Here is a 12,069-nt window from a genome sequence, read left to right on the forward strand (position 1 = left end):
TGATGCCAATAATTCTCCAAATTTTAGTATTATTGGTGTTGTGATGGTTTCTGGAGCCTTAGTCATTTTTACATTTTATTTTCAGTTCCATTGTTTCTCTGTTTTTTTTATTTATGTTACTTTTAAAATTTATGTCTTCAGGATGAAGCAGTTGGCTTTACTTATGTGAGTCAACGTGAAGCTCGCACCTCTTTGTAAGAAGACATAAAAAATATATATTAAATTCAATGAATGAAGAAAAAAAATCAGAATCCAGTAAATTCAATTCCAATGCAACAATAAAATTCTTTAGTAAACTACATTTTTATTTACAGGAAGAGGCTTATTTTACATTACAAGACTTGAAAGGAAGCAAGCTCTCTGGAAGCACTTTCAATATCCTCTTTAACCTTAATAAGTTCATGGCCTTTGAATCCCGTGACCCCTTTCTCATTCGCCAGGTAAGCCATTCCATCTTTAGTAATATCATCAGGGGTAGAAATGGAAATAACATTTTTTTGTTTAACAGGAACGTGAGAATCCAAGATTGACTGAATGGGATTGGTTTGCACATCGGGAATATATAAGGCTTTCAATGGAGGAAGATGCAAATGATACATCTAATGGTAGTGGGGATGTATGGGATGAGTCTCTTGAGGCTCCATTTTGATTTCAATTCCAAACACTACTACTCATTCAGGTAAGGTTATTCAAAAAACTATAGAATGGAACTGACATTCCATTACCCACTTTCCACATAACTTCCTTGTTTTTATATTTTACTCTATTATTTGAGGTGATTTGGCATGATAGGTCTTATCTTTTATAATCTCTGCGAAGGATTAGTAGTGCTAGTTTGATATGTAATTTCATTTTGTAGCTTAAGTGGGATTAAAACAAAAGCCTGGAATGAGTCTACCTCATGGTGCAGACCAGATGATCCAAACCAACAGATTGTTGTGGAGGATATATTTGATGAATATGGTGGAAGACTTATGCTTGTTGACATGGTTAGATCAGAAAATATAGAACAAGCTGGTCAAACTAGATTCAAAGCCAAAATGCAGGTAATTTTCAAGTTGACTAAAACTTTTCATTTGTTCAAAAAGAATTATAAAAAGTTACTAAAAAATTGTTCCTTTTGGATTGATTAATTATTGTTCTTGAATCACATGTAATTCCTCTATAGTAACCTAGAGCGTTAGTGACATTAAGATGTCCGGTCGATAAAAATCACATGTAATTCACATATGAATTACATGTTATTCACAATTGAATTACATGTGATTCACATGTAAATCACATGTAATTCACATGTAAATCACAAGTGAATCACATATGAATTAATGTGATTCATATGTAAATCACATGTCATTCACATATGAATCACATGTAAATCACATATGGATTACATGTGATTCACATGTAAATCACATGTAATTCACATATTGTAACGTCCGTAGATTCGGGCTAGTCAATTTAGAGACAATAAACGTCAAAAATATTATTTTTTGATATAAGATTATTTATAATAAATAATCTTTACCAAGTTATAGTATATGTCACAAGGGCTCCGTACATATAAAGAACGCTGAAATCTGAGTTATAACAAAGAAGTTATGACCCGTCGAAGTTTTACAGCAAAACCGGCACGACACCGGGAATCGTAAAAAGTAAATTTACGATAGAATACTTTCTAGCCTTAGCGATCTAAACGAAATTCGTAGTATATGTTAAACCGAGAGTGTACATAAAAAGAACGTCAAAATCTGACTTCGTATGAGGAAGTTATGATTTTTCTAAGATTTGGCACATCTGTGCACAACCCAAAATTCGAATTTTAGATCGGTCGATTTTTAACCAAAACAGTCTAAACGAGAATTTAATATCTCGTTAATAGGAGCTCAACGATAAAAAGACAGTCGAAAACGGAGCTCGTATGCGAAAGATATGGACGAAACTTAGTCCCTACTCTTCAAGCGCGACAAATTCGATACAAATTTGTAAATTCGAGATAGAATGAGAATTAGCCGATGGAGTCTAAATGAAAGTTGTAGTACTCATAAATACCAACGCGTGGATATAAAGACGTCGAGAATAGAGCTCGTATGTTAAAGATATGGACGAAACTTGGTCCCTACTCTTTGAGCGCGATAAATTCGATACAGTTTTGTAAATTTGAGATAGAATGAGAATTAGTTGACGGCGTCTAAATGAAAGTTGTAGTACTCGTAAATAGCAACGCGTGGATATAAAGAACGTCAAAAATGGAGTTCGTATGAACAAGTTATAATTTTTAATAGCACATTTACGTATTAAAATAAAGCGTAAATCATATATACGTCTACATATATATATATACATATGTATATATCATTAGAAAGGTATCGACGATGCGGTCGTTATAAGACTAATATTGAGTACTTTCGACATTAGTTTAGTACAAATATCATTAAATCTATTTAAAATAGTATTATAAATGGGTGTTTAGTCATTTAAGTAAATATAGAGGGTGATTTTTGAAAATTCAATTACTATAAATAAGAGCCTCTAGGCTCTCATATTTCTTAAACATTCTCTTGATTCAAGAGTCTTTCTCTTCTTATCCCCTGAGCATTTCGGTCCTTCGTTATTCGACTTCTCTTTCTGTAGTTTTTAATATAGTAAGGTGAGCGCTGAAGCGCTGCAATAATCTTTCTTAGAAAGATTCAGCGACGAAGTTCTGCCCCTGCAGAGCCCGGCTCCTAGCTAAGTAAGTTATGCTACCCTACTTTAAATATAGCTTATAATATCATTATTATGAACCTATAAATAAAATTTATCAGTGATTCAAAGTCGTTATACTGATTGATCTACTTACGGGGATGATGTCTAGGCTGTGATTTAGTGAGGTGTTTAAAGTGGGATTTCCAAACAGTATACTTCGTATACCAAACAGACCCTACCTCTGATATGATCCTACCTGTTTGTTCCTTACTTGATAGATCTTGAAGTAGACTTCGAGTTAATGATGAATCTAGACTAATAATTAGTCGCAATAAAGATTAGACTAAAACTTAGCGATAATAATGCTAGGTTTCGTCGAAGGAAAATAGAATCGTTAAAATCGAAGCGCTGCCTGAGTTTGGAATCATCACTTTAACAAGTGAGTGCATAGTTACTTTCATCTTACACATAGATATGAAATATTTTATATAAATTACGTGCTATGTGTGAATATTATTTGAATACTTTATTTCTATGCTGGATGAACGATTTTATACATGTTTTAAATGATTTAAACTGTATATGTATTTTATATCTACGAATATGTTGGATAAAATATGGGTAGATGAACGATGAGAGATGAAAGATGGTATGAGCAAAAATTGGCATCTATAGACTTAGTGCCTAATAAATAGCATCGACAACTATGGACTTAGTGCCTATTAGATAAACACTGGTAGCTATGGACTTAGTACATGTTAGAGAAACGCTGGTAGCTATGGACTTAGTACCTGTTAGATAAACGATGGTAGCTATGGACTTAGTGCCTGATAAATGAAGATTAGCAGCTATGGATTTAGTGCTTTACGAACGAGCATTGACAGCTACAGACTTAGTGCCTGTCATATGAACCCTGGAAGCGATGGACTTCGGAATGAACGAATTTAGGATAGATGATTCTTAGGGTAGACCCTTAAGAATAACGAAGATAATGGGGATGGGTAATTGGGTTAATTGTTTGATGATTAAACATAATAATTATATTATTGTGGGTTGAAAACCCTGTGTACTCACCAGGTTTCCCAACCTAACCCACTCAGTTTATTTGTATCACAGGTGTCGATATGAAGTTACATTACACTAAGAGATTAAGGAGACATAAATCACTAGTAATAATGATTGTAAGTTCTGTTTATGCTTATGTTTCTGTATTGACGATGACATCCCAATGTTTTAAAATGAATAAAATACATTTCTTCGGAGATGCTTTGATAACGTATTTATCATGTTTTTTCTGGGAACAAATTCCGCAACTCTTTTCTTTAAAAGGTTACTCTGATTTTCAAAATAAAGCTTAAACAAATCGGTCTTTTCTGGCCGTGAAAATGGGGATGTCACAGTTGGTATCAGAGCATTAGTTTAAGCGAACTAGGAATAAGGATTTATTTCTAGACTTAAACTTAGAATGCTAAGCGATGATCGTGAGAAGTGTATCTAATATATTTCAGGAAGTATGCCTGATAGACACAAGCACTGGCTTATTTAGGGAAGATGCCTAACATGCTTTTATGTGCTAAATGATTTATGATGCTATCATCTGATCGGATCTATGTTCTGTTGCTGACCGGATCTGGAAATTTTACATGTTCAGATTTCTAAACGTTTAATCACGGTATTAGAACCAACATATAACTTTTCGGAGTAATAGAGAGATTTACACGTCAATCGTAAATAAAATATTTCCTATCTTAATTCTCGTCATTACACACCGAACATCTGCTTTGGTGTATAGATCGAAATGGCAAGAACCCGAAGTGTAGTCGGAAACGCGAATGGAAATAGGAATCAACAACCTCAACCCCAAGTACTTGAGCAAGTAGTAGTAGCTGCACCCGAGCCAATCACTATGACTGGGGTACAAGAAATGATCCAGATGATGTTAGATCGTCAAATGGAAGAAACAAGGCGTTTGCTTCAACAGAATCGAGATGAACCTACGTGTAACATCCCAAAAATCATGACCAAAAATTTCGTTTAAAACATTAATAAGAACCATAATTCTCAATCATAAACATAAGTTGTTATATCAAATCGGAGTATCATCTCAAAACAAGTTCTTTTTATCAGAGTAAACATCCCATGCTAAAACTTCTTGGTGTGTGCCATGCAGTCATCCCGAGCTCTTCCCTCCGCTACCGGAAGTACCTAAAACCAAAACTAAAAACTGTAAGAACGAAGCTTAGTTAGTTCCCCAATCTACCAAATACCATACACATAATCACATACTGCAAACATTGGGCCTAGCCCTCTACATCGGGCCCCGCCCGACATCAGGCCCCGCCTGGCATAGAGCCCCGCTCGGTATATAGATCTGTTTCTACCAGGCCCCGCCTATCTTCGGGCCCCGCCCGCTACACATATACAACAATAACATATAAGCATACTAATACAATTGTTATACTATAACTGCTAGTCTCAAGGCCCCGCCTATCTTGGGCCTCTGCTACTAATGAGTTATGGAACCCCATCCACACTCAGCTAGTGATGAGATACGGGCCCCCGCCCACACTCATATCCCTAAGAAGCACATACAAGTATCACAAAGACAACAAGTATAACTAAACATACACCACTGCCTCGAGTATCACCCGACATCGAACCGTAGCTCAGAAAATATACATATAATCCTTCCTCGGGCCTCGCCCACTATCAGACTAAAATCCAGAACATATAAACTGCATCGAGCTAACCCCAACATCGGATCTAAATCCGGTATACACTAACATACATAAACGGGCCGACATTGGTGCCTTAGACCCGTTCCTACTGGAGAAAACTCACCTCACAAGCTGACTGTAGAATCCTGTGAATAACCCCTCGCTGCTAGCTGGCAGATCCTCGAACTGCTGATCACTCGACTCCCCGAGCTATCAATTACCAAAATGACACTTAGACCAAAATACCCTCCAAAAGTCAAACCAGGTCAAACTTGGTCAAGGTCAACGGTCAAAGTCAACGCTCCGAGATGACCAAACTCGCCGAGTACAATAAGTCAAAATCCTGAAATCGCAATCCAACTCGTTGAGTCAACCCCTGACTCGCCGAGTTCACTGGCTACTTAAAGTTGCGATTTATTGAGCCAACTCGTCGAGTCAGCCCTCAGACGCGCCGAGTTCCAGCATAACCAAAAACGAAACAATTCACTTAGACTCGTCGAGTCCCTCCCTGGACTCGCTGAGTCCCTCAGACTGATTGACCATCTTAACAGATTAATCTCTTACGCTTTAGATCCAAACCCCAAACTTCGTCTTCATGCTGAAGATGACCTAATGAGGGTAAAGTTTCCAACTTTACCCACTCCTAATCCTTCTTAATGGGTTAAGCTAAAACCCTAGCTCCTTAAGACATAACTCTATGTCCAAAAACTCTTATTACCCTAATTGAAAGCATAACAACATAGATCTAGGCCTTATACACCAGAAGGACACATAAAGTCTCTGCCTTTTCTTCCAAGCATGGCCTTTGGAGGCTTGAAAGGCCATAACAACTCCTTAAAGCTTGCATGAGGGTTCCAATGGCATAAAGCTTGCACCTTTATGCCTTAACCACTCTTAGGGACTCCAGATCTAAAAGGATCTTTGCTTGGGACATCCTTGTCCCATAGATCAAGCTCCATGGACCAAAACTCTCATAAAGTGGACATAAAGAGATCTAAGAAGCTATAAGTCAAGATGAAGACTTGATTACCAGAAATTGATAGAAATGAGATAGTGTTGACGGATCTACAAGTTTCTCCTTGAACCTTCACCCTCCTTCTTCTTCTAGCCTCCAAGAACACCAAAACACTCAAGAATGGCTCACACACTCACAAAATGATCTAGGGTTTTGTGGGTTAACTTCTGGACACCGGGGGCTGGGAATGGAACCAAGAGGAGGAGAATAAGATGCTTAAATAGGGTGCCAAGTACCGAATTTAGGGTTTCCCAAACCCTGACCAACTCGCCGAGTCGGTCCTTGTAACACCTTAATTTTTCAACAGATTTTTCATTTTAAAATCGTATACTTTTCATAACGTATTGTATAGAAATCTCGTTTATTCAAATTACAAAACACAACTCCACTAATAATCCAGGATCCTCAAAACATAACTCTTTCTCTGGTGTGTACAATCAAGCCGGTGCCGTCTCGCGATCCCGAGAAACCTGAAACACATAGCACATAACACGGTAAGCACAAAGCTTAGTGAGTTCCCCAAAATACCACATATAACACATATTAGCCACTCGAGGCTATAACTCTGTGGGCCCACTGGCCCTAACTCTGTGGACCCTCTGGTCCTAACTCTGTGGACCTTCCGGTCCTAACTCTGTAAACTCTGGAATACACACAGCATAAATCACATAGAAATAATGCAGTGCAACACATCACCTACATAGCATACAAGATACTCTGTCACATAACTCTACTTACCACTCAAGGTAAAGTATAGTGAGAAGACTCACCTGACAAGTAGCAAGCAAAGACCTGCTCCCGAATCTCGAACTAGCATCCGCCTAACACAAGGAATGAATATCTCTAAGTGATACTCTAATCACAACTCTAATGACCGAAAACTATTCTTCCTCTCTTTAACTCTTTGAAGTGGATAAAAGACCATTTTACCCCTCCATGGTCTCTACCACTCATGTTGACCAAAGCCCCAAAGTCAACAGAAGTCAAACTCGAGTCAACAGTCCATGTTTGACCCGACTCGCCGAGTGCACCCTTGCGACTCGCCGAGTCCACTTATTTTCCTCAGAAGTCTCGTGACAGTCCAGCTCAGCTCGTCGAGTTGGCCCCCAACTCGTCGAGCTATCGCATGATTCAGTTCTTAGGGACAAACCCTAACCAACTCGTCGAGTCGGCTCATTGACTCGGCGAGTTCATTCAGGCCAAATGTTCATTCAGACGATTTCAATCAGATCTATCACCCCAAACACTAGATCTATCATCCCAAGGCTTAATAATCACGTAAAGCTTCGATCTTTACGTTCATACATGAGATTATTGCTCCAAAATGCTAATACATGCCTTTCATGAAGGATTTAGCTCATCAACCCTCATTTGAACGACTAAAGCTGGGACATCTAGACTCTAAGGACCTTAAGAGGTCCAGACCTGAGGTTTCCAACCATAACCATGTCTCATTCAACTCATAGATTAAAAAGGATGGAAGCAAAGCCCTAAAACTCCCAAAATGAGATCTAGTACAAGGAATGAACAAGATGAGGACTTTCTACCTTCTCTTAGCAGCTGAAACACCCAATACCACAAATCCACTGCCTTCCTTTGTTCCCCATCATGAAGCTCTTCATCCTTCTTCATAGAAATGCACCAAGAACCACAATATGAGATTCTCTCTCACTCTCTAGCTCCAATAGCAATTAGGGTTTTCTCTCAGGGAAAGGTAGCCGCAAATGAGGCTATAAATGCCTTTAAATAGGTCTCAAACCCAGGAAATTAGGGTTTCTCTGCCCAGCACCTACTCGGCGAGTCCCTCCTCTGACTCGTCGAGTCCATTCATTAAATCCACCCGGCAATCTCGACTCGACTCGGCGAGTTGGACCCTTAACTCGTCGAGTCTCTTCTTCAACCTCAAGGTTAACATATACAATAATATCCCTGAAAATCTGGATGTTACAATTCTCCCCCACTTGAATTAGATTTCGCCCTCGAAATCGCTTCTCAATGCCACATAGGTTGAACCCAACAACCCGGAAAGTACCACCGAAGTATCTCATGCCACACAACTAAATTCCTCCATAGACACCTGAAACCAACAGGAACTCCCAAACCCGGAGGAGGACATACCCATCTGAACAATGAACCCTCAATACTCTGACCTTAGGCACGGAAAATGATCATGCTTGTTCAGGGGCGTCCTCTGACGTCTAACAAACATAATCCTCAGCTCCCTTCTCAATTTCCCTTTCAAGACTGAGCACCAGGTCATCTCCCGACCCAGCAATTGAACCTCCATAGGTTACCCATCCCATGTCCCAAAACGTCTCACTGACTTCCTTCTCACAACAACTATCTCGGCCCAGTGTGACACACAAGTCACGAATTTGGTTTTACCTCAAGCGAATACATAAGTTGTCTCACCCTCGACATCTGTCGTCTACTACTCCTTAATTCCATGCGTCTTGCGGTTTTTCCCATACAACCGAACTGACCCACTCAGGTCTAAGACATCATAAGACACCCAATGCCCCGAAAAATAAAACCCTTTTCTGAATCTGGGATCTCATTCGCCTACTCAGTACACCACCAAAGCCAAACTCATACTCGAGAGTCTGGTTCGATACAGAATTGGAACCACTCGTCCCAATGGAGCACCCAACTCGTGACCCATGACCCGAAACTCACGCGTGCATCATTTCTCCAAGTCCTTTCGATTGCGATAACCACAACTTAACTCAGAATATAACGATTCCCGACACATATGGAGACCCAGTCTCGCCCCTGGTCCGACCACCAGGTTCCCGAACTCAAGGATTAAGGCTACCCAAGCCTAAAAACTCTTCTGTGTCATGCTCTGACTAGCGAATACTACGGCTCCCCGTAGCACCACGACACTCTCTCGCTGGCTAGTGAATACTACGGCTCCCTGCAGTATTTCAACACTCCCCAATGACTGGTGAGTACTACGGCTCCCCGCAGTATCACAACACCCTCTCTCTGACTATTGAGTACTACGGCTCCCCGCAGTATCACAACACTCCCCCAATGACTGGTGAGTACTACGGCTCTCCGCAGTATCACAACACTCCCCCAATGGCTGGTGAGTACTACGGCTCCCCGCAGTATCACAACACTCCCCCAATGGCTGGTGAGTACTACGGCTCCCTGCAGTATCACAACACCCTCTCTCTGACTAGTGAATACTACGGCTCCCCGCAGTATCACAACACTCCCCCAATGACTGGTGAGTACTACGGCTCTCTGCAGTATCACAACACTCCCCCAATGGCTGGTGAGTACTACGGCTCCCCGCAGTATCACAACACCCTCTCTCCGACTATTGAGTACTACGGCTCCCCGCAGTATCACAACACTCCCCCAATGACTGGTGAGTACTACGGCTCTCCGCAGTATCACAACACTCCCCCAATGGCTGGTGAGTACTACGGCTCCCCGCAGTATCACAACACCCTCTCTCTGACTATTGAGTACTACGACTCCCCACAGTATCACAACACTCCCCCAATGACTGATGAGTACTACGGCTCTCCGCAGTATCACAACACTCCCCCAATGGCTGGTGAGTACTACGGCTCCCCGCAGTGTCACAACACCCTCTCTCTGACTAGTGAATACTACGGCTCCCCACAGTATCACAACACCCTCTCTCTGACTAGTGAATACTACGGCTCCCCGCAGCATCACAACACCCTCTCTCTTCTCCCCACAATATCATCCTCAGGTCATTACCTCACTGCGTTCACTAAATCACGCTTCGCGGCCCAACATAGATAGGTGCACACACCCACCCCGGCTAAACATCACTACTTCAGACGACCGCCGTCGACAAAAACACTTTTTCTCGCTTCAATTCACATCCTCAGATAATCCCGCTTGATGTCAATTAGCTGAAAGGGCTCCCACCGGAACCATAGACACCTGATACACCACTTGCCATCTCATAACTCAAGTCTCCAAAATGATCCACAATTTAGGATACCATACTCGGATATCTAGGCACATCATCATAGAACCGAACGACGTCTTCCCTCATCTACTGATCTTCCACTAGCACAACTCGCAACCTCGAAATATTCCAACTCACAACTTGAAACACGGAGGAATCGTCAATGTCAAGTACACGTTGACGACCATCCGAAACCCCATCCTCTATGGCTCAAACCCATGCAAATACTCATACTGACTCTGAAGTTGACTCCCAACAACTGTTGCCCCTCCCAAAGTGAACATAACAACCCATACATCGAACTGGAAATTCTCCACCATCGAAACTATCCTTACGAGCCAACCACCTCGAATTTACCATTACAACCTTGAAGAATCCCTAACCACCACAAGGTCTCTGACCAACGGCGGCCTGCAGTGGAGACACTCATCATCTCCTAGACATGTACCACATGCACTATCTCGCTCTGCACTTCGCCTTGACCATCAATAACCCTGGTTTCAGGAATCCGCACCGCAGGTCTCTATATCCATTTCTATAACCGCTATTAAACAGGTCTCTGATCTCCTGAAAAGCACCCGGTCCTCCCCCACTCAGGGTTCTAACCATCACCAATTGGTTCACCAACAATCTATCCCACAAACTGTTTTTACCAGTAACCTCACACCTACTCTTGGAAGGTGATACGCAATGCTCAATGATCTCCCCGATGGAGATCGAGCAACTCCAATTACCCAAATCTCAGATGAAATCCTCAGAAACTTCTCCTCATGACTACCTCTAGTCATTCAGAATCTCGTATCATCCCACTACCGGACATCTCAACTGTCCAGTAGTAACTCTGACTCTTAATCTGAAATAATGAACTATCATACTCCTCATCCTCAACTCTTCAACCAACGTTCCATCACGTGGGTTGTAATAAGAGCGGAGTCCTCATTACCATACTCGATACTCCTTATAGACAATAAGAGCCCCCACCCCAATACCCTCTTTTTGATCGTCTGCCGCTGCAGCCAATACATTCCCTACTATGCTCAAATAGGGTATATCCTTGTCCTTAACCATCACAGTTCCCACTGACAACCTGCTCATGCTCTAACATTACCTCTCGGCAGACATACTGCCCAAATACTCTGATGGAAGGTCGCCATCAATGCTAACCCGCATGGTTTTACCCCCAAGCTCAGAAACCGAAATCTCAACACCTCTTATGTTCCCCACAGGAAACAGAAATAGCATCGCTCAGGCCACAGAAATGATATCTCCACTATCGGCCGGTCGCTCAGCCCATACCGTATTCTCCCATAACGCACCATCCCTACTCATCCCTGAGTCTTGCGACTCCAACTGGCATCTCACCAATAGTCCCTCGGAGTTAACTCGGTTTCCCTTTCAAGGGATGCTCCACTAAAACCCGTTCATCATGGCCCTCTGGCCCCATACTCTTTCACATCTAATCTCAGTCTAGACGATCACCACAGAATAACCGGTAAAACCAGAAGCACTAACCGCCACGTGTCTTGGTACTCAAACCATGTGACCACCTCTCGATCTGCTATGAATCATGGTACCCGAACCATGTTACCTACTCTTAATCTGCTACGAATCATGGTACTTGAACCATGTTCTCTCTTCTCAATCCTCCTCAATTCATGGTACTCGAACCATGACATCACCTTTCGATCTGCTAC

The sequence above is a fragment of the Lactuca virosa genome, chromosome 7, assembly GCF_052849685.1.
Source record: "Lactuca virosa cultivar CGN04683 chromosome 7, Lactuca_virosa_CGN04683_v6, whole genome shotgun sequence".
NCBI lineage: Eukaryota > Viridiplantae > Streptophyta > Magnoliopsida > Asterales > Asteraceae > Lactuca > Lactuca virosa.